Source organism: Pristiophorus japonicus, chromosome 7 (assembly GCF_044704955.1).
Source record: "Pristiophorus japonicus isolate sPriJap1 chromosome 7, sPriJap1.hap1, whole genome shotgun sequence".
NCBI classification, from domain to species: domain Eukaryota; kingdom Metazoa; phylum Chordata; class Chondrichthyes; family Pristiophoridae; genus Pristiophorus; species Pristiophorus japonicus.
The window spans coordinates 172,346,166-172,370,810 of NC_091983.1; the positions used below are offsets into that span (position 1 = coordinate 172,346,166).

General features: G+C 42.6%; 1 protein-coding gene across 1 annotated transcript in view; it reads left to right on the forward strand.

Moving 5' to 3' along the window:
- tent5aa (terminal nucleotidyltransferase 5Aa) overlaps positions 1-24,645 on the forward strand; it is a 107,179-nt gene that overhangs the window by 2,268 nt on the left and 80,266 nt on the right. The window lies entirely within an intron of this gene.

Consider the following 24,645-nt stretch of genomic DNA (forward strand, 5'->3'; position numbering starts at 1 on the left):
ACGAGAACAGATGTGGCTAATTTATATTTGTCTACATGAACATGAATCAAAAGTGCCTATTGCCTATAAAAATGGGAATGGAGATACTGTATTCAGATCTTGTGGCTTAATCCACATTTTTCTTTATCAGGGACAAAAAAAAACGTGTTCTTGCACGAATTACTAAATTCCCTATTTTCTTGGAAAATACTTGTATTAAAAAAAAGTTGCTGTTTATGTGATAGTTTAAAATTATGTATTGTCTTGGACGGTGTAGCACTTAGGAAAGTGTTTAAACAAAGTACTTTATATTTTCCAGTTTGTAATAAGAGGTTCCTTGGCACTTGTTTTTCCTCACAGAGAGAAGGTACGATATATGGTGTGCTGCAGCTGCATTTGAGTTTGTGAACTTCGAGTACAGATGGGTGTCTGGGAATAAGTGGGAGAGAACTGTGAAATGTTGTTGTTTGCTTATAGCACCAAATTAATTGTGAAGTCGATAATTTAGCAAAGTAATCCAGTGGAGACCTGTTCAAAGTGCGAGGTTGGGACAGACCAGAGTTGCTCATAAGCAGGCTCGCGTATGACCAGGTCAGCTGTCCCAATGCTTCGTTCAGAGTAATACATTTGGATGTGGTCGATCTAGTATGTCGTTGCTATGTCAGGATTATATGCTTATTTTATTTGACAATTGTTGGGAACAAACTTGTGTTTGACCACCAAAAAAAGAGGAAACCCTGACTTTGGCTTTGAAGCTAATGAAGTGATTGGCATCTGACTAATCTAGTCAGGGAATACTTGAGCACAAGCCAGTGACTAAATTGGAAAGTGACAATGCATTCAAGATTCTCTGGTTGTGCATATTTGACAAACACTGTGGTGTAATGAAGGAAAAATCTTCTTCTGTCAGCTGTTTGACCCAAGGCAACAACAGCAACTCTAAATTGCATTGACGTGTTAAGATATTTTAACTTTTTGACCAAAGCATGTTATGCTCCAGATATTGCTATTCCTCCCCCCTACAATTTTCTAATTTAGAAATTTGTTTAAAGATGCAGTTTTAAATTACAGTAAATTGTGAAATGAATTTTGTTTCCAAATGACTGACTGCTAGCAGGAGGGTTGTGACTAACCTTTTTTATCCTGTTGTAATACTCTAATCCTCTATCCCAAAATCCTAATGTTTGCCTTTGTTCAAAGTTTGCTCTTTAGTGGTGCGCATTTCTACTAAGGTTTGAAACCACAGGATCCAGCAAACACAGTTATTGTAAGCTGTTTGAATATTGCAAGAGTTTGAGCTGGGAGGGAATAAAAGCTAAGCACTTTGTACGGTTACAATCAGGAACTTGGAGAAACCGTGGCTAATTTACAATGGGGGAGGAGGAGTGCTAGGTTGATGAAGTTGTTCCATTTATATTAAAAAGAAATGCTTTCCGGAATACAGTCAGTTCTGGGGGGAAAAGAGGTCTGTGACTTGGAAATGAAAATTTTTTATTGTGGAAGTGGGTTAAAAATGCACAGGACGAGACTTTACTGTACCAATATATATTCTCAGTGGTTTATCAAGGGCTTGATTTGTTTACTGTTGCACATCACTTATACATTCTGCAGAGCCTGACAAACCTCTTGAAATGTAGCACGCTATGTTTACTTGAGGGAGGTGGGGGGAATACCTTCTCTGTCTGCCATTGGATGACCTGTATCTTGCTGTTTGTTCAGTGTAATGCTCCAGTGATTAATCTTGCAAAGGAAGGATTTGTTTCCTCCAGTCCATACCAGTAGATGCAAATCAGAAGTAAGATGTACCTGTCAGAATCGCAATACCACTGATGGCTGCTATAGAGGCATTGAATAGAAGCACGGAGAGAAGGGCTGGGGAAATGGGATCAGCTGGTGATGTGGTATGTTCATTCTTATCACATTTATTTGGAGTTCTCAGAGGCCCTTCTTCATCAATGAGTCATCTTTTGTTAGGATCAACATTACTTCCAAGGCAGGCCGTAGGCATTAAGTAGACCTTTTTATATTTAAATAAAAAAACCCTGCAAAGCTAGAACTTTGGAGAACGGTGTTTTTTAAGCACAGGGTTGGGGGTTGGGGGGGGGGGGGGAGGAAATGATGGAAAGAGAAGATTGTAGGAGATCTAAACTGATTCTAAAATGTATCACTGCCACACTACCAAAGTGGTAAAGAATGAGTAAAATGCAGTGGTGTGGCTAATATTGAGAAGTTGCCAGAGTTTATGGAAATTGATATTGGAGGCTGGGAACTACAGAAGATCCATATGTGCTTTACTTTTTTTGGGGGGGAGAAAGAGAGAATTCTCAAGAATTCCAGTTAATAGCACATGTAGCAACACAATAGTAACACGTAGCAACACGAGAGACTGAACTGTCAACATTTTTCTGTAATGGTGACCAGGATATCAGCTGGACATGGCACTTTAACTACCATTGCAGTGTAGGAGATTTTTTTAAATTTAAATGTAAGTGACAATACAAGCAGTAGTAGCTGAAGTGTGCTTTTTATAAAAATAAAAATCTCAATAGTGGATAAATCTGTCTTTTACATCCTTGAATTGGATTGGCTGTAGTTCAAAAGTATAATTAATACAAAACATTGTGTCCTCTACAGTATACAAGAGATGCATAGAATAATTTAGAAATGCACATGCATGTGCTTCCCAACACCCCCCTTCTGCCCCCGCCCCCCCCCCCCCCCCCCATTCCAGTTGCTTTTACCACTAGTGGGAGAGGAGAACTTTTATCTTGAAATAAAGTGTACCAACTGAAGTTCTGAGGTAAAGGGTGCTACAGCTTGCAAATTTTAAGTTTTTAAGAAGCTAAACAAATTGTAATTGTTTTGTGATTATTGCTTTTGGAATGTTCTGTAATCTCTTTCCTCCACCCCTTCCCCCCCCCCCCCCCCCACCAAAAAAAAAGATTCTATCACAAGGGCTTGTGGGCAAAATGAACAGTTTGAACGCCCTCAAGACTCCACAACATCTTAGTTAGCTCGCTGCGAATCTTGGAATATGAAGGAGGCTCTGTGTATTTACTTTCTCTTCAACTGCCACACATATATTTGGCTTCTGAGAGGCTTCCTGTTGCAGCAAACTGTGACTTGGATTTGTCTGCTGGACTTTTCAGTGACTGGAGGCTCTGTCAAAGAGGAAATCGAGGAGCTGATGGAACCTAGACTTTGAAGACTTAAGCATCTGTGTCAGTCACAAAGGGAACAGATTGTGAATTTTGTTTACACAATCCAATATTTGGATTTTTGTTTTTTTGGTAAATAAAAGGAAGTTATTTTTTTCTATTGATGTGTCTGGTGTCTTTAATGTGTGTTTAAAAATAAAAGAGCTAACGGTTATGTTCTAATCTATCTAAGCATTGCTTTCATTGCTAAAAGCCAAGCGCAGCACTTTCAGAGAAGCTGAATATTCAGCAGGTTCTGACTGCAACTCAATAAATAGGCAAAATCCAGCGTCACCAGCCAAGTGGAGCTGGTTCAAGCAGTTCAAAATAAACGAGAATTGCTGCCAGAAATTCTTGGCTTGTGTAGCACTTTAGATTTTAGCAGGTTAACCTTTTCTTCTCTGCCCCTTCCCTGGGAGGGGTGACTGGGAATGAATGAGGATAAATGGGCTTGTATAGTCATTTTGGTTACTGACCATAATTAATCTGTAACTTAACAGGGAAGAAGAAAGATAGTTATGGCAACTAGTTTTTTTTTGTGGGGAGTGGAGTGAAATATAGAAGAACCTAAATTTTAAATCAACCGCGCTACAACTTTTTAAAAACACGGATTTTATTGAACCGACTTCCTTGGTGGATACTTTCAGAAAATGAATTCTTGCATAGCAGAAATCCTATATAAGTTTTCAAGAGCAGTTTGTTATTTATAAGGACTTGTGGCCAGTTGTAGTATTTTAGCTTATTTTTGTTTCTTTAATGTGGCCAGCACTAGTTCATATTTTTTTTACTGTATATATAAAAAAAAAACATGCTTAACAGGTGCACCCAGCATGAGAGTTTTATAGCAAGTGATTTGCAACTGGCTGACACATTTTGTGATTTCACAATATTGTTGCATGTTAAAGTCGCTTAGTGGCTTCAATGTTGTAATTAAAAATTCAGGCATTTACTGAGCAAATGCGGCTGAACCCATTTCTATCCACTGGTGAAGATCATCTACACCACTCATGAGCCATGGCCCCAGTGAAGCATAAATAGATGCTTCATGCTTGCATATTTCTGAGGGGTGTTAATAGGAGTATTGAGCACTTGAGTTGTAACAATGTAACCAACCTAATCCTACATTATAATGGGATATTAATTTTGCATGATTATGGGATAGGCTGTATAGGTGAGGGACTGCACGCGTTGAATGCCTTCACAGTCTGGACTTAAAACTGATGCTGCTTTAAGTTGTCTCCATCAGTGATTTTAAGATTATGATAACTATATGAAAATGGAATCCTTTGAAATAATGACCATTTGCTTTTGATTTTTTTCCTTTATACACAGCTGCTTATTGTGTAGACTAAGCTAAATTTAAGTAAATATGTCTCCAGAAATGCTGTTCATTAAAAAGTCCATGGTTAAATGACCATGAACTTTTCTTCATGCCACTGACTCTATTTAGAGGAGGAGTCAAATTTACTACAATCTAGAAATACACTTGTCTCTTTCATGCAACATAACTAAGTATTTACAAGCTAACAACTTGCATTTCTGTGTTAGTTGCATACAGAAAGGCAGTTTACAAGATAATAGAAGATTCTGGAGCAAGAAAGTCCAAATAGGAAACAAAGTTAGGGAAGGCCCTGTCCACAAGAAGGGCTTTTTGGGAAGCTTTTGAAAGTGGAGAGGGAGGTGGCGAGGCAGAGGAATTTGGGGAGAGAGTTGCAGAAGGTAGGAGCGTAATGGCTGAAAGAGAAACCATTGATGGCAGAGTGGAAGGAATGGGGAATAAGGTATAATCTTATTTCTGAGCAACAAAGGGTGTATGCGTGGAATAGATTGCAGATGGCCTACTCCTGCACCTATTTTCTATGTAGGATTGGGTGTGTCAATGCAAGAATTAAGCTCTTGTTAGTTTGCTGGGGCATGGGAAGCCAGTGGAAGGGGTCAATGGCAGTACGGTACCTTGTGGGTGAAAATGAGCTGTGGCATTTTTGAATCAGTTGTAATTTGTGGAGAGTTGAGGCAGTGGAGACTGGCAAGCAGGACTTTAGAAAATGGTGTGGATAAGGGGTTCAATAGCGGTGGCGTAAATCCTTCATGCACGCATGGAAGTTGGTAAAAATAAAACATGCATAGAAAATAGGAGCAGTAGTAGGCCATTCAGCCCTTTGAGTCTGCACCACCATTCAGTATGATCATGGCTGATCCTCTATCTCAACACCATATTCCTGCTTTTTCCCCATACCCCTTGATGCCTTTTGTTTCTAGAAATCTATCTATCTCCTTAAATATAATCAGTGACTTAGCCTCCACAGCCTTTTGTGGTAGAGAATTCCACAGGTTCACCACCCTCTGAGTGAAAACATTTCTCCATCTCAGTCCTAAATTTCCTACCCCGTATCTTGAGACTGTGACCCGTTGTTCTAGACTTCCCAGCCAGGGGAAACATCTTCCCCGCATCCAGTCTATCCAACCCAGTCAGAATTTTATATGTTTCAATGAGATCCCCTCTCATTCTTCTAAACTCTAGTGAATACAGGCCTAGTCGACCCAATCTCTCCTCATACAACAGTCCTGCCATCCCAGGAATCAGACTCTCTCTCTCAAAGTCTGTCTCTCTCTCTCTCTCTCTCTCTCTCTCTCTCTCTCCCAGTCTCTCACACTCTCTCTCTCTCTCTCTCTTTCTCTCTCTCTCCCCCTCCCCCACACACGCTCTCTCTCTCTCTCTCTCTCTCTCCCACTCCTCCACACACGCTCTCTCTCTCTCTCTCTCTCCCCCTCCCCCACACACGCGCTCTCTCTCTCCCCCACACACGCGCGCTCTCTCTCTCTCTCCCCCACACACTCGCTCTCTCTCTTCCCCACCCCTCACCTACTCTCTTCCCCACCCCTCACCCAGTCTTTCTCTCTCTCTCACTGCCACTCTCTTTTCCCCCCCACACCATCTCTCCACACATTCTCTCTCTCTCTCTCTCTCTCTCTCTCTCTCTCTCTCTGAATCTCTCTCTCTCCCTACCCCCACGCTCTCTCTCTCTCGCTCTCTCTCACTTCCAACCTCTCTCAGAAGGCCGCGGAAACGTTTTTGTGTCGATAATCACAGCAGTATTTTGGGCAAAAGTCCTGGAGGCTCCTTTAGTACAGTCATTGATTTTTGAAAGATAACCCAAAGGCCCTAGTTGCAGGCACAGGCTCGAGCAGGAATGAGCTCCAGGCTCAGAAACGTGATTCGGCCCCTCTTCCGGCTTCCTCATATATTGCACTGCGAATGCACGATTGGTAAAACCGCAAATATAATGCCCCTATTTAAAAAAGGAGGCAGACAAAATGCAGGAAACTGTAGACCAGTTAGCCTAACATCTGACGTCAGGAAAATACTGGAATCCATTAATAAGGAACAGTAGCAGGACATTTGGAAAAGCATAATTCAATCAAGCAGAGTCAGCATGGTTTTATGAAAGGGAAATCATGTTTGACAAATTTTCTGCAGTTCTTTGAGGATGTAACGAGCAGGGTGGATAAGGGGGAACCAGTTAATGTGGTTGTATTTGGATTTCCAGAAGGCATTCGATAAGGCGCCACATAAAAGGTTACTGCACAGGCTAAAAGTTCACGGGGTTGGGGGTAATGTATTAGCATGGGTAGAGGAGTACCTAACTAACAGAAAACAGACAGTCGGAATAAATGGGTCATTTTCCGGTTGGCAAACAGTAACTAATGGAGTGCCGCAGGGATCGGTGCTGGGGCCTCAACTATTTACAATCTATATTAATGACTTGGATGAAGGGACCGAATGTAATGTAGCCAAGTTTGCTGATACAAAGATGGGTGGGAAAGCAAATTGTGAGGCGGACACAAAAAACCTGCAAAGGGATATAGACAGGCTAAGTGAGTGGGCAAAAATTTGGCAGATGGAGTATAATGTTGAAAAGTGTGAGGTTAACCACTTTGGCAGCAAAAATCGAAAAGCAAATTATTATAAAAATGGAGAAAAATGGCAAAGTGCTGCAGTACAGAGGGACCTGGGGGTCCTTGTGCATGAAACACAAAAAGTTCGTATGCAGGTACAGCAAGTAATCAGGAAGGCAAATGGAATGTTGGTCTTTATTGCAAGGGGGATGGAGTATAAAAGCAGAGAAGTCCTGCTACAACTGTATAGGGTATTGGTGAGGCCACACCTCGAGTACTGCATACCATTTTGGTCTCCATATTTAAGAAAGGATATACTTACATTAAAGGCTGTTCAGAGAAGGTTCACTAGGTTGATTCCGGAGATGAGGGGGTTGACTTATGAAGATAGGCTGAGTAGGTTGGGCCTATACTCATTGGAGTTCAGAAGAATGAGAGGTGATCTTTTCGAAACATATAAGATAATGAGGGAGCTCGACAAGTGGATGCAGACAGGATATTTCCACTCATCAGGGAAACTAAAACTAGGGGACATAGTCTCAGAATAAGGGGCCGCCCATTTAAAACTGAGTTGAGGAGGAATTTCTTCTCTGAGATTTGTAAATCTATGGAATTTTCTGCCCCAGAGAGTGAAGGCTCGGTCATTGAATATATTTAAGGCGGGGATAGACAGATTTTTGAGCGATAAGGGAATAAAGGGTTTGGGGAGCAGGCAGAGAAGTGGAGCTGAGTCCAGTATCAGATCAGCCATGATCTTTTTAAATGGCAGAGCAGGCTCGAGGGGTCAGGTGGCCTACTCCTGCTCCTATTTCTTATGTTCTTATGTTCAGGCATGCTCACCCTTTCAGTTATTTCCTGAATTCTCACCTCACACTTCAGCTTGAGTTCTCTCATAGGAAAGCATGAAGTACTGTACCAGTGTGACTTGTTTTTTTTAAACTACTTGGCTCACTGAACTTCGAAAAAATGTCTTTAAACGGTGCTTTGGCACTTAAGGTGGAGATTATTGAAGGACCTTGCTGCATTTGGTTTTAAACTGTGACTGCATTTGGTCCTCGAACTGATTTACACCAGGGTAATCAATATTAACCATAATTAACCTTACTGAATTTGGCATGTGCTACTTAATACTACAATTTGAGGCATAAATTCTTTAAAAAAAAATAGAAAATCTGATGAAGAAAAAAAAGGTGTGAAGTTTCTCGGGACTGATTTAAAGATGCTCTGTTATCTTAAAATCATTCTGGTTTTACTACCCAATAATTTCTGTTTATAGAAAGCATCTGGTTTAGATTGCAAACATATCACTGAGAATGAGAGCACACTCAGTGTTTACAATAAAGATTCTTCAGTGAATTTTAAAAGTTAGTTATATATTCCTATAAATCCTTTTGGGGGAAGAATGCATATACATGAAGAGAACTCATTTTTGTCAACATCGTTGACTTGCATTGGGCTGATTCTACACCAGTGGGCAAACTGTTCCCATAATCACACCACCTTGTCATTCCCGTGGGAGAACATAAGCCTAATATAGACTGTAACACTCAAACCTACACAATGCACCCTTTTCATCCTGAAAGCTTGTCAAAAAGTAGTGTATTTTTATTAAATTTTAATAGGGAGCTAAACGCCAGTGGTGTAGTCCTTTCATAATATTGTTCACTTCTTTTCTTTCATTTTATGATTGTGAATGTTTTCTCAGCTGTTTCTTATTCCTCTAATTAGAGGAGTCTGCTCCTTTATTCGGATCACACGAGTTGCTGGGACATTGATTTTTCTTGCAAAGCATATTGGGAAAATAAGTGTTACTACAGGCTCAATTCTTGCTTAAATCCCACTTCCTTTGCTCTCATCATTTAAATTATGAAGGAGGCCAGACCTTGTGGAGAAACTGCAAGTCCTCAGTTACATTTATCCATAATTCTCAGGAATAAAAAGGTCAAAGTAATCCATATGGCTTTAAAAAGTGATGAAAGGAATGAGAAGATATGAAGCAAATCTCAAACTAAAAATGAGGTTAGTTCATTGTGTATAATTTAGGTGAATTTCGAAGTTCAAACCATAATTTCAGTATAGTATTTAAGAGCACAATAAGCATGCTTTTGTAAGACTCCTTCTATGCGCTAGGGTATAAATTGTCCCCTAGAATATTAGAGAGCAAATGGAATGGTTTCTGACTAATTTTGTACATTCCAGCTTTACTCTTCAATCTGGGCATTGAAATGGCTGATCAATTAAAGACTCGTTGACAATTTACAGTTTATAAACTGATGTTTGCATCACTAATTTAATTATACATTGATGTTGGCATTACTAAATTTTGTGCAATAAACTACCTTCGAGTTGGGGTCTGTGAAAGAAAATGAAAATTAACTGCAAAAAGAAGTGCTCACCAAGAGCAAAGTGAGTTAGGTTTAAAAGTCTGGGCACATGTTTTCTTATGTAACCACTAAATTTTAACAACCTTTTAAGATCACTATATATTTTGCTGTCAAAGCCAAGAACTATAAGTACATTAAAATACACTTTTTTTAAAATGGAACTCCTAAGGTAAAGTATTGGGTAGTGCATAGACCACAGTAAAATTATTCTAGGCTCATTCAGTGGGCAATGAATCTTGGTGAGGTGTTCGGTCAGGAAGGTCCCAGGTTTGATTCCTATTAGCTGATCTTAATTGAGATGATAATTGAGGTGCTATAATTGGGCCTTGGTATTCGTGGACAAAACAGAGGAGAACCCAGCCATGGTTCCCTCTCTCGATCACTGTCTAGTGACTTCTGCTGGAAAAGGTAGGGGTATTGGACAAGAACAGGATCAGAGCTCAGCTGAGATGGATGTCCCATCATGATCAATTAGCCTTCAAAGTACTAACATAAAAATGATCATTATCCATCCTTTTCTGAAGATGTCCAAATGAGAGAAAATTAAAGGGGAAAACTCACTTTTTAATAATGCATATGAAAATTGTTTGAAATGGTTTTGATTCCAAATGCTCATAAGAACATAAGAAATAGGAACAGGAGTAGGCCTGTCGAGCCTGCTCTGCCATTCAATAAGATCATGGCTAATCTGATCATGGACTCAGCTCCACTTCCCCACCTGCTCCCCATAACCCCTATCTCCTTATCATTTAAGAAACTGTCTATTTCTGTCTTAAATTTATTCAATGAGGCAGCGAATTCCACAGATTTACAATCCTCTGAGAGAAGAAATCTCTCCTCATCTCAGTTTTAAATGGGCGGCCCCTTAATCTAAGATCATGCCCTCTAGTTCTAGTCTCCCCCATCAGTGGAAACATCCTCTCTGCATCCACTTTGTCAAGCCCCCTCATAATCTTATACGTTTCAATAAGATCATCTCATTTCTAAAACATTTAAGAGTAAATTATTTACCTGAAATTTTATGATTTAGAATTTGATTATTGCTCTAACAAAAGCAAATTTTCTGAGATGTGTTAACAACAGCAACTTGCATTTATATAGTGTCTTTAACATAGTAAAACTTAGTTTAATATAGTTAGACCAATATAGGGGGTATGGTTAAGAAGTTTGCAGATGATACAAAAATTGGCTGTGTGGTTGATAATGAGGAAGAAAGCTGTAGACTGCAGGAAGATATCAATGGACTGGTCAAGTGGGCAGAAAAGTGGCAAATGGAATTCAATCCAGAGAAGTGTGAGGTAATATATTTGGGGAGGCAAGGGAATGCACAATAAATGGTAGGTCACTGAGAAGTGTAGAGGAACAAAGAGACCTTGGCGTGCATGTCCTCATATTCCAGAAGGTAGCAGGATGGGTAGATAAGGTGGTTAAGAAGGCATATGGGATGCTTTCCTTTATTAGCCGAGGCATAGAATACAAGAGCAGGGAGATTATGCTTGAACTGTATAAAACCCTAGCTAGGTCACAGCTAGAGTACTGCGTGCAGTTCTGGTCACCGCATTACAGGAAAGATGTGATTAGACTAAAGAGGATACAGAGGAGATTTACAAGAATGTTGCCAGGACTGGATAATTTTAGCTATGAGAAAAGATTGGATAGGTTCGGGTTGTTTTCTTTGGAATAGAGGAGGCTGAGGGAAGACTTAATTGAAGTGTCTACAATTATGAGGGGCCTAGATAGAGTGGATAGAAAGGAACTATTTCCCCTAGCAGATAGGTCAACAAACAGGAGGCATAGATTTAAAGTAATTGGTAGAAGGAGTAGAGGGGAGTTGAGGAGAACTTTTTCACCCAGAGGGTTGTGGGGGTCTGGAATTCACTGCCTGAAAGGGTGGTAGAGGCAGAAATCCTCAACACATTAAAAAATTATTTGGATGTGCACTTGAAGTGTTGTGACCCACAGGGCTACGGACCAAGAGCTGGAAAATGGGATTAGGCTGGATAGCTCTTTTTCAGCCGACACAAACATGATGGGTCAAATGACCTCCTTCTGTGCTATAAATTTCTATGATTCTATGAAAATGTCCCTAATGTGCTTCACAGGAGCTTTATCAAACAATATTTGACACCGAGCCACATAAAGCGATATTAGAATAGGTGAAAGAGGTAGGTTTTAAGCAGCGTATTAATGGAGGAGAGAGAGGCGGCCAGGTTTAGGGAGGTAATTACAGAGCTTAGGACCTATGCAGCTGAAGGCGCGACCACCAATGGTGGAGTGATTAAAATCGGTGATGCACAAGAGGCCAGAATTAGGGGAGCACAGAGATCCCGGAGGGTTTGTAGGGCTGGAAGAGGTTACAGAAATAGGGAGGGGTGGTGATAGATCTTTGGAGGACTATAAAGCATGATATAAATGCAAGTCTTTTAGTTCCAACAATTTGTTGTTTGAGATTCTGTAGTTGCGATAATTAGATAAAACTATTTTCCATTACATGGATTTTATAACACCTTGAATACACACATTATATGTTAATTACAGTTAAACACCAATATGGCTTAGAATCACTAAACAAAAGCAAAATACTGCGGTTGCTGGAATCTGAAATAAAAACAGGAAATGCTGGAAATCTCAGTGGGTCAGGCAGCATCTGTGGAGAGAAACAGAGTTAACGTTTCGGGTCGATGACCCTTCGTCAGAATTGGCGAATGATCGAAAGAACAGATTCTTCAAGAGCAGTGAAAGGGGGAGGGGAGGAAAGAGTAAAAGGGAAGGTCTATGATAGGGTGGAAGACGGGAGATTTGAGAGACAAAGTTCTCTATGCAATAGAATCACATTTGAATTCCAAAACGTTGGAATGATTCATTCTTGAACTCCTCCCCCAGCCTCAAAATAAATTTAAATAGATACAGTAAAAAAAATGTAAATTTGAGCATTTATAAGTTAATTGCAATGTATATAATAGCTTATTATAATATGTATACTGATAATCATAATTACTAATCTTGGTAATTCAGAATATATTAATCATCATGGTTGATTTTTTTCTGAATTCATTTTGACTGACATTTGACTTGCAATATGATGAACCTATCCAGGGAATTAAGCCCAGAAATGATGTGTATTCCAATGGAGAATCTGCTTTATACATTATTTGAAAGACAAACATTGCGCCTTCTGATAGCATTGACCCAGCAGCCGTTAACCAGATTTGAAAAGAAAAGTACCTTTTATCGTGTTCCTAACATAGATGAGACTGCACACAGGGAGGTTAAAGTAACAGTGGCCTCAGTCTTAAATAAGACACTCCAAAGTGAGGAACAGGCCTTAGGGGTCGGCTTATATACAGTGCTCCCAAGGGATGCTGGGATCCCTTGGGACTTCAGGGGATGAGCTCCCCGGTGGCGGAACATGGGAGTGCATGCTTTACAGATACACAACATCACTCGCACCCCCCCCTGCACCCCAAAGTCAAAGTTAAAACTATTTACAAGGTGAGACGGTCGGGAGCCTTTCTTTCCCTGGTGGACAGCCTCGGTACAAATGTCTGTTCTGGTGTGTTGGCTGTGCCCTCGCTGGGCTGGCGTGTTGTTGGCCCTGCAGGGCTGCTGGGTGAGCCTGGCCTTGCTGGGCTGTTGGGTGTGATGGGTTCGATTTCCTGATCCGGCGTGGTGTCGTTGATCCTTTGGGTATGTGTTGTGGGCTCGAAAAAGGTGGTGTCTGCTGTGGGTTGTTCAGGGCAGTCTGTGAACCGCAGCCTCGTTTGGTCCAGATGCTTTCTGCAAATTTGTCCATTGTCTAGTTTGACGACAAACAACCTATTCACTTCTTTAGCTCTCACTGTGCCCGCGATCTATTTGGGACCCTGTCCATAGTTTAGCACATACACAGGGTCATTCAGATCAATTTCCCGTGACACAGTGGTGCGACCATCATTTACATTTTGTTGCTGCCGCGCGCTCTCTACCTGATCATGCAGGTTGGGGTGAACCAGCGAGAGTCTGGTTTTAAGTGTCCTTTTCATGAGTAGCTCAGCCGGGGGCACCCCTGTGAGCGTGTGGGGTCTCGTGCGGTAGCTGAGCAGTACTCGGGACAGGCGGGTTTGGAGTGAGCCTTCTGAGACTCGTTTAAGGCTCTGTTTGATGGTTTGTACTGCCCGCTTTGCCTGTCCATTGGAGGCTGGTTTAAACGGGGCCGAGGTGGCATGTTTGATCCCATTGCGGGTCATGAATTCTTTAAATTCGGCACTGGTGAAACATGGCCCGTTGTCACTGACCAGTATGTCAGGCAGGCCGTGGGTGGCAAACATGGCCCTCAGGCTTTCAATGGTGATGGTGGCGGTGCTTCCCGACATTATTTCACATTTAATCCATTTTGAAAAAGCATCCATCACCACCAGGAACATTTTACCGAGAAACGGGCCAGCATAGTCAACATGGATCCTCGACCATGGTCTGGAGGGCCAGGACCACAAACTTAGTGGTGCCTCTCTGGGCGCGTTGCTCAACTGAGCACATACGCTGCATTGCCGTACACAGGACTCTAAGTCAGATTCGATACCGGGCCACCACATGTGGGATCTGGCTATCGCTTTAATCATTACTATACCCGGGTGTGTGCTGTGGAGATCCGAGATGAATGTCTCCCTGCCCTTTTTTGGTAGTACTACGTGGTTACCCCACAACAGGCAGTCTGCCTGAATGGACAGCTCGTCCTTTCGCCGCGAAAATGGCTTGATTGGCTCTTGCATTTCAACGGGGATGCTGACCCAGCTCCCATGCAGTACACAATTTTTTTACTAGAGACAGCAGAGGATCTTGGCTGGTCCAAGTCCTAATCTGGCGGGCCGTGATAGGTGATTTATCATTTTCAAATGCTTCCATGACCATCAACAAGTCTGCAGGCTGCGCCACCATCAACAAGTTAGCACGACTGCCCATCTTTGTATGCGGGCTGAGGCATTAGTATTTATCCCCTTGTTTTCAGCGAACAGGAATGTGAGGGGCTTGTGATTGGGTTCCAGTTCAAATTTGAGGCTTAACAGATACTGATGCATTTTATTTACCCCGAACACACATGCTAATGCCTCTTTCTCAATCATGCTGTAGGCCCTCTCGGCCTTAGACAAGTTCCTGGAAACATAGGCGACAGGTTGCAACTTCCCCGCAACGTTAGCTTGTTGTAATACACACGAGACCCCATACGACGACGCATCACATGCTAGCACAAGTCTTTTACATGGGTTTTACAATACAAGCAGCTTGTTGGAGCATAAAATGTTTCTGGCTTTCTCATAAGCAATTACTTGTTTTTTTCCCCATACCCAGTTTTCACCTTTGCGCAATAACACATGTAGGGGCTCTAAAAGGGTGCCTAACCCCGGTAGGAAGTAACCAAAATAGTTGAGGAGTCCCAGGAACGACCGCAGCTCCGTGACGTTCGGTGGCCTGGGTGCGTTCCTCTTAGCCTCTGTCTTGGCGTCTTTGGGCGAAATGCCATCCACCGCGATCTTTCTCCCCAAAATCTCCACTTCTGTTGCCATGAAGACGCATTTCGACCTCTTCAGCCGCAGCCGCAGTCCAGTCACTGGGGGGCCTCCTCCAGGTTTTGTAGGTGCTCGGCGGTGTCCTGACCCGTGACCAATATGTCATCCTGAAAGACCACCATGTGTGGTACCGACTTGAGTAGGCTCTCCATGTTTCTCTGGAAGATCGCTGCAGCCGACCGAATTCCAAACGGGCATCTGTTATAGATGAACAGTCCCTTGTGCATGTTGATGCAGGTGAGGCCCTTCGAAGACTCTTCCAGCTCCTGCGTCATGTAGGCTGAAGTCAGGTCGAGCTTGGTGAACATCTTGCCTCCTGCCAGCGTCGCAAATAGGTCGTCTGCCTTAGGTAGTCGGTATTGGTCCTGTAGCAAGAAACGATTAATAGTTACTTTATAATCGCCGCAAATCCTGACCGTGTCATCACTTTTGACTACTGGAACAATCGGGCTGGCCCACTCGCTGAATTCCACTGGGGAGATGATGCTCTTGCGTTGCGGCCTGTCCAACTCGATTTCCACTCTCTCCCTTATCATGTGAGGTACCGCTCGCGCCTTGTGGTGAATGGGTCGTGCGTCTGGGACCAAGTGGATCCGCACCTTCACCCCAGAAAAGTTTCCAATGCCTGGCTCAAAAAGGGAAGGAAATTTGTTAAGAATCTGGGTATATGAGGCCTCATCGACATGTGATAGCGCTCGGATGTCATCCCAGTTCCAGCGGATTTGGCCCAGCCAGCTCCTCCCAAGCAGTGTGGAGCCATCGCCCGGGACAATCCAGAGTGGCAGTTCGTGCACCATGCCCTCGTAGGTGACCTTGACCATGGCGATGCCCAGGACAGTGATAAGCTCTTCGGTGTGCGTTCTCAGTTTCGTGTGGATGGGGCTCAGGGCTGGTCTGAATGCCTTGTTGCACCACAGTCTCTCAAACATCTTTTTACTCATGATAGACTGGCTAGCACCAGTGTCCAGTTCCATGGCTACGGGTAAGCCATTCAATTTTACGTTTAGCATTATAGGTGGACATTTCGTCGAAAATGTGTGTACCTCGTCTACTTCAGCATCTGCCTCCTCTCTTAGAGGCTCGAAATTGCTTTGATCCACCATGGACCGATCTTCCTCTGCCACATGGTGGTTAGCAGGTTTTGCAGAGCTTGCAGCTCGTTTGCAAGCTCGTTGGAGGTGCCCCATTGTTCCACAGCTCTTGCAAACATACCCTTTGAAGCGGCATGAATAGGCTGAATGGAAGCCTCCACAATGCCAACAAGGTGTGAATTGCCTTGCATTCATCCTTTGTTGCGGACTCTGAGTCATCTGGGTCACCTGAGGTCTGCTGGCAGTTACATACTCGTGGGTTCTGCCCTTTACATTTCTGCTCGCAAACACAGTTCCAGTTAATTTATGAACATTGCTAGCACTTGTGTGCTGAGAGATTTGTTTGGTGTTATCACTGGTGGACATAAACACCTGTGCTATCGCAATGGCCTTACTGAGGGTCAGTGTCTCTACAGTCAGAAGTTTTCGTAGGATGGTCTCGTGGCCAATGCCCAGTACAAAAAAGTCTCTGAGCATTTGCTCCAGGTAGCCATCAAACTCACATTGTTCTGCAAGTCGCCTTAGCTCAGCAACATAGCTCACCACTTCCTGACCTTCAGATCACTGGCACGTGTAGAACTGATACCTCGCCATCAGCATGCTCTTCCTCGGGTTAAGATGCTCCCGAACCAGTGTACGCAGCTCCTCATACAACTTATCTGTGGGTTTCACCGGAGCCTGAAGATTCTTCATGAGGCTGTAGGTCGGTGCCCTGCAGACTGTGAGGAGGACCACTCTCCTTTTTGCAGCACTTACTTCTCCGTCCAGCTCGTTGGCTACAAAGTACTGGTCCAGCCATTCGACTTAGGCTTCCCAGTCCTCACCCTCCGAGAACTTCTCCAGGATGCCCACAGTTTGCTGCATCTTTGCGTTGAATTCGTATTCTCGTCGCCAGTTATTGTATTCCTAACACAGATGAGGCTGCACACAGGGAGGTTAAAGTAACAGTGACCTCAGTCTTTAATAAGACACTCCAGAATGAGGAACAGGCCTCAGGGGCCGGCTTATATACAGTGCTCCCAAGGGATGCTGGGATCCCTTGGGACTTCAGGGGATGAGCTTCCTGGTGGCAGAACGTGGGAGTGCATGCTTTACAGATACACAACACCTCTTATTAGTAAGTTCACTGGAGGTGTTGTGCTGAGAAAATTATTCCTCCAGTCATACAACAACAATAACTTGTATTTATGTAGTGCCTTTAGCATAGTGAAACGTCCCAAGGTGCTTCACAGGAGTACTTTGAGACAAGAAATTTGACACCAAGCCACATTGGAGAAATTAGAGCAGGTGACCAAAAGCTTGGTCAAAGAGGTAGGTTTTAAGGAGCGTCATGAAGGAGGAAAGAGTGGTAGAGAGGCGGAGAGGTTTAGACAGGGAGTTCCAGGGCCTAGGAAACAGAAGGCATGGCCACCAATCATGGATGCTCAAGAGGACAGAATTGGAGGAGCGCAGACATCTGGGCGGGGTTGTGGGGCTGGAGGAAGTTACAGAGATAGGGAGGGGCGAGGCCATGGAGGGAGTTGAAAATAAGGATGAAAATTTTGAAATCGAGGCGTTGCTTAAACGGAAGCCAATGTGGACCAGCGAGCACAGGGATGATGGGTGAACGGGACTTGGTGCGAGTTAGGACACGGGCAGCCGAGTTTTGATCACCTCTAGTTTATGTCGGGTGGAATACGCCAAGCTAGGACGAAAAATACCATAAATAAACCTAGCCTTGGTTTGAAGCTGTATATTTTTGGGATTCAGAACAATAACCAGTGAAGTTTGAAGCAGAACTGTATCTAATGCCTCCATAAGATGGAGCGTGACATAGTTAATTCAGAGACTAGGGTCCTGAACTTGGGGAAAGGTAACTTCGATGGTATGAGACGTGAATTGGCTAGAGTAGACTGACGAGTGATACTTAAAAGGGTTGACGGTGGATAGGCAATGGCAAACATTTAAAGATCACATGGATGAACTTCAACAATTGTACATCCCTGTCTGGAGTAAAAATAAAATGGGGAAGGTGGCTCAACCGTGGCTAACAAGGGAAATTAAGCATCGTGTTAAATCCAAGGAAGAGGCATATAAATTGGCCAGAAAAAGCAGCAAACCTGAGGAGTGGGAGAATTTTGTAATACAGCAGAGGAGGACAAAGGGTTTAATTAGGAGGGGGGAAATAGAGTATGAGAGGAAGCTTGCTGTGAACATAAAAACTGACTGCAAAAGCTTCTATAGATATGTGAAGAGAAAAAGATTAATGAAAACAAATGTAGGTCCCTTGCAGTCCGATTCAGGTGAATTTATAATGGGGAACAAAGAAATGGCGGACCAGTTAAACAAATACTTTGGTTCTGTTTTCACGAAGGAAGACACAAATAACCTTCTGGAAATACTAGGGGACCGAGGGTCTAGTGAGAAGGAGGAACTGAAGGATATCCTTATAAAGCAGGAAATTGTGTTAGGGAAATTGATGGGATTGAAGGCCGATAAATCCCCAGTCTGATAGTCTGCATCCCAGAGTACTTAAGGAAATGGCCATAGAAATAGTGGATGCATTGGTGATCATTTTCCAACAGTCTATCGACTCTGGATCAGTTCATATGGACTGGAGGGTAGCTAATGTAACACCACTGTTTCAAAAAGGAGGGAGAGAGAAAACAGGTAATTATAGACCGGTTAATCTGACATCAGTAGTGGGGAAAATGTTGGAATCAATTATTAAAGTTGAAATAGCAGCGCATTTGGAAAACAGTGACAGGATCGGTCCAAGTCAGCATGGATTTATGAAAGGGAAATCATGCTTGACAAATCTTCTGGAATTTTTTGAGGATGTAACTAGTAGAGTGGGCAAGGGAGAACCAGTGGATGTGGCATATTTGGACATTCAAATGGCTTTTGACAAGGTCCCACACAAGAGATTAGTGTGCAGAATTAAAGCACATGATATTGGGGGTAATGTACTGACGTGGATAGAGAACTGGTTGGCAGACAGTAAGCAGAGAGTCAAGATAAACGGTTCCTTTTCAGAATGGCAGGCAGTGACTAGTGGAGTGCCACAGGGCTCAGTGCTGGGACCCCAGCTCTTTACAATATACATTAACGATTTAGATATGGAATTGAGTGTAATATCTCCAAGTTTGCAGATGACACTAAACTGGGGGGTGGTGTGAGCTGTGAGGAGGATGCTAGAAGGCTGCAAGGTGACTTGGACAGGTTAGGTGAGTGGGCAAATGCATGGCAGATGCAGTATAATGTGGATAAATGTGAGGTTATCCACTTTGGTGGCAAAACCACGAAGGCAGAATATTAGCTGAATGGCGGCAGATTAGGAAAGGGGGAGGTGCAACGAGACCTGGGTGTCATGGTTCATCAGTCATCGAAAGTTGGCATGCAGGTACAGCAGGCGGTGAAGAAGGCACATGGTATGTTGGCCTTCATATCTAGGGGATTTGAGTATAGGAGCAGGGAGGTCTTACTGCAGTTGTACAGGACCTTGGTGACGCCTCACCTGGAATACTGTGTTCAGTTTTGGTCTTCTAATCTGAGGAAGGACGTTCTTGCTAGTGAGGGAATGCAGCGAAGTTTCACCAGACTGATTCCCGGGATGGCGGGACTGACATATGAGGAGAGACTGGATCAACTGGGCCTTTATGCACTGGAGTTTAGAAGGATGAGAGGGGATCTCATAGAAACTTATAAAATTCTGATGGGAGTGGACAGGTTAGATGTGGGAAGAATGTTCCTGATGATGGGGAAGTCCAGAATCAGGGGACATAGTCTTAGGATAAGGGGTAGGCCATTTAGGACTGAGATGAGGAGAAACTTCTTCACTCAGAGAGTTGTTAACCTGTGGAATTCCCTACCACAGAGCGTTGTTGATGCCAGTTCATTGGATATATTCAAGAGGGAGTTAGAATCGGCCCTTACAGCTAAAGGGATCAAGGGGTATGGAGAGAAAGCAGGAAAGGGGTATTGAGGGAATGATCAGCCATGATCTTATTGAATGGTGGTGCAGGCTCGAAGGGCCGAATGGCCTACTCCTGCACCTATTTTCTATGTTTCTATGAAGTTTGAAGCAGAACTGTACCTAATGCCTCCCCTTCATTACTTTCATGTCCACCACTGACTAAAATGTACGAGATCCAAAATACACATCCACTAACCAGCGCATCTCAAGATAGCTGAAGTTGAGTTTTTGTCTTGATGAACATCTTCTCTATCATCTAATATTTAAATTAAACTGGTGACCAAATTGCAATTCCCTGTCTTGTAATGTTGCTGTCTAATAGAACTCCACAAAAGAACATTCGCAATTTAACTGAGCCAATTTGGCGGTGAAATTCCTGCTGTTAGTAATGTTGGCAAAAATATTGGTATAATTGTGAATCCTTGCTTTGTAGTCACACCAACTTTTTTTTACGAAAAGTTATCCACAGAGCTAATTTCACCCCTTTTTTGACCAATTATGGACAGCTCAATTCCCTCAGTATATTCAAATGTGTGCTCCAGTTTCCCGATTGAGACATTTAAGTGATAGCAACATAGAAACATAGAAAATAGGTGCAGGAGTAGGCCATTCGGCCCTTCTAGCCTGCACCGCCATTCAATGAGTTAATGGCTGAACATGCAACTTCAGTACCCCATTCCTGCTTTCTCGCCATACCCCTTGATTCCCCTGGTAGTAAGGACTTCATCTAACTCCTTTTTGAATATATTTAGTGAATTGGCCTCAACAACTTTCTGTGGTCGAGAATTCCACAGGTTTACCACTCTCTGGGTGAAGAAGTTTCTCCTCATCTCGGTCCTAAATGGCTTACCCCTTATCCTTAGACTGTGTCCCCTGGTTCTGGACCTCCCCAACATTGGGAACATTCTTCCTGCATCTAACCTGTCTAACCCCGTCAGAATTTTAAATGTTTCTATGCGGTCCCCTCTCATTCTTCTGAACTCCAGTGAATACAAGCCCAGTTGATCCAGTCTTTCTTGATAGGTCAGTCCCGCCATCCCGGGAATCAGTCTGGTGAACCTTCGCTGCACTCCCTCAATAGCAAGAATGTCTTTCCTCAGGTTAGGAGACCAAAACTGTACACAATACTCCAGGTGTGGCCTCACCAAGGCCCTGTACAAATGTAGCATAATTTTGGGTCCTCGATGTCGAAATCTCGATGTCAACCATTCATCCTGATGTTGTTTGAGCGACTGACAGGTCAGATGTTGACAACTCGCTCAAACGCTCTTTCCTCCTCCCACCCCGATCCCCACGGCACACACGCACACAATTGCTGCCTTCCTTCATTATGCTCATATACATACCTTAGATATTATGATTCATAGCTATTATATCTCTTAAATAGATTGGCTTGCTTGGATCCGCTTAGCTTTATCGGTTTCATTTTGTTTTCTAATTTAAGAAATCTAAGTTGTTATGCAGTGCACGGTTAGTTGTTTCTGGAAGTCGCCCGTGCATTTGATCATCTTCAGTCGGAGCCGATCCAGAGAAAGGCAACGACATCCTCCAGCTTGAGTCTTTGCTTTTTGCTGCATTCAATCTAAGAGTTCACTAACAGCTCAAAACTGAGCTTTTGTCGATCCCCAAAAGTTATTTTTCCTTCTTCTCGTCTCCAGTTACCTTTAGTAATTCCGAGCCAGCTGTGTACTCGCATATTAAAAGGTTGCTGGCTGTTTGTCAACAGTCACAATAGAAAAGGCTCTGCTAACATAAAGATATCATTTCCTATATTTAAAAAAAGTAAGGTTTTGTGTATTGATATGAAAAACAAACTTATGCTGTGATCAAAGTAAACTGTAACCATACCATAGCCAAGGCTACTGTTTAACAATGACTGGATGGTCTAGATTTTTGAATCAGTGTCTGCATTAACCCACTTAAAATAAATGTGATTAAAATAATGCCGATTGAAAAATTTGGGTTAATAAGTGATGCTCCACTTTTATTATCCGGGGTATGGGGTTTTTATCCCGTTCGAGGAAGGCATTCCACAGTCACACCCATTTATAATTAGAGCCAGTGTTTTACAATGACTGAATAGGGCAAATTATTTTTTTATTATATGGGATTACGGGACTTTCCATGAATTTTGCCAGAGTTTTTGGGGGGATTGGATTCTGCAAATCTATCCATTTTTTTTGTGAAAACCACAAATCAGCGGCCTTGGCCACAGATGGAAGTGTGCTTTCTAACGGCAAAACAATCAGTTAACAGAAGCTTCGGCGATGAAAGCGCTGATGTTGCCAGCCTCTGAGAAAAAGCCACTAGCTGTAGGCTGATCAAGGAGAGCTAAAGGAAGCAGATTCTCAGATCTGCTGACAGAGAGCTCATTGTACGCACCAATAATGAATTGCAAAATGATGTCGAAATTAGATGAGAAATTGTTTCTGTATTAAATTGATTTTTTTCTTTTAAATTGCAGAAAAAATATTTTTAGAGGTTTGCAGCAGTGCTATTTCCTCCGAATCAGAAGTTGCCAGAGCCACGTTTAAAGACATTCATTCATTTTCTTTGCAGTGAAACTCCACGATCTTGGTTATCGCTGTGTAAATGTACACATTTAGCTGTGGAAGAGAAGACAAACAAAACCTCCAGAGGTTCTATTATTCCTGACGTTCCCACATATTCATTTTATTGTTTGTTTTTTTATAAAACAGATCGCCACCGGCGAGGAAATTTAACTTGAAACATGATGTGCCGTTTAATGCAGATTGCGTCTGTTTCCACAAACGATGTTCTAATTTTCAGGCCCTTGGTGAAATGAATGAGAAAGATATCCCATGCCAGGCACTAACGCAGACAGTGAACGGAGCTAGAGGCCGAATCTTAACCTGTAGGAAGCAGGCACGCAACCCATTCTTGTGGAAAGGGACATTACTCGAAAAAAGAAGGATAATGAACAACAGTTGTGGAGATGAATTGCATTGTCTGCTGCAATGTGACTGATAGCGCGCTCAGAGCTAGGCCAAGCTAAAATTTGTATTTAAAGACTTGCTGAACAAAATGTTAAATATTTGCCTTTAAGAGAATTCTTGGAGCCCATATGTAAAGTTTAAAGGGTACGTCACACTGCGGTCTATGCAGATCATTTGCAATACTGGAATTGGACCAAAAAGGGATTTCTGCATTCTGAGAGGGAAGCACTAGTCAAACATTTGAACGCTTTAGTTGCACACTTTTACTGTCATGGAGAGACGTTTGTTTACCCAGCCCAATGCAGCAAACCTGTTGAAAACGACAGTAGCGATCCTTTCTGTTCATTCTGTAGAGACCAAAAACTGTTAGCACAGAGGCCTGCCTCTGAATGTAAACTGATGTGATCTTCTAAAGTGTAATACAATTGGCAGAAATGTATGATGCAGGTGAAATCAATTAATATTGCTATCCAAAAAATCCAAACAGTACTTTAGGCATTATTGTTTCACAGTAAGATAACGCTTGCCGTATGCTTCATTTTGCGTTCCCTGGTTTGAGGAAGAAATGGGAATGGACTTAACTGTACTATCCAATGTCATATAATTGAGCCTGATGATTATCCAGGCATCCTGAAGCTTAGCGTCATTAAACCTGACAGATTTGCCTTTGGTCTGTGAGGCGCTCCACACAATGCACTGCCAAGATAATCACATATTAGTGCAAACATGTGAATGTGCAAACTTCATGGCTAGGTAAGAGGGAGCCTTTTTGCAGTTCCCAGACAGTGTCTGTGGCAACGGTTCAGATGGAACTGAGCCAGTTCTCCACAATATTTGTATTTTTGTCTCTATCGATATATTATTTTTTTAATTAAAAAAAGTCTGATATTTTCAGCAATTTGGCAAATGCCAAATAAAGGGGTTGGGGGGGGGGGCGATGGGGCAGTGACTGCTGAGATCAAGGACTTTCAAAACAAGCCACTAACTAAGAAAGAAGTGAGAAGTTAATCTTTATTTAATTAGTTTCATTAAAACCGTCAAAGTTTGGAGGTGAAGGGTGGCAGGGCCTCGGAAATCTGTAATTGTTTATTCACAAGGAACATATCCATATCAAATAACCGAGCAAGCTCAAACTGTGCAACAGGCAACAACAACAACTTTTATTTATATAGTGCCTTTATCGCAGTGAAACCTCCCAAGGCACTTCACAGGAGTATTATGAGACAAAAAAATTGACACCGAGCCACATAACAACAACTTGCATTTATATAGCACCTTTAACATAGTGAAACATCCCAAGGCACTTCACAGGAGTATTATGAGATAAAATAAATTAGGGCAGGTGAACAAAAGCTTGGTCAAAGAAGTAGATTTTAAGGAGTGTGACTTGGTATGAGTTAGGACAATTTAAAGAGTTTCAACTTGGCCATATGTTGGTTGTCATCTGAATGTTACAACAACAACAACTTGTATTTATATAGCACATTTAACATAGTGAAACGAAGAAGATGGAGAGGCGTTAGAGGAGGATGGTGTGGTCAGCATCCGGTGACCGGCTGCAGACTGGTGGAGAAAGACGAGGAGGGATAGTTTACCTTTGTCGCAGTCACAAAGGATATAATTTATGACTTTGATAAGATCT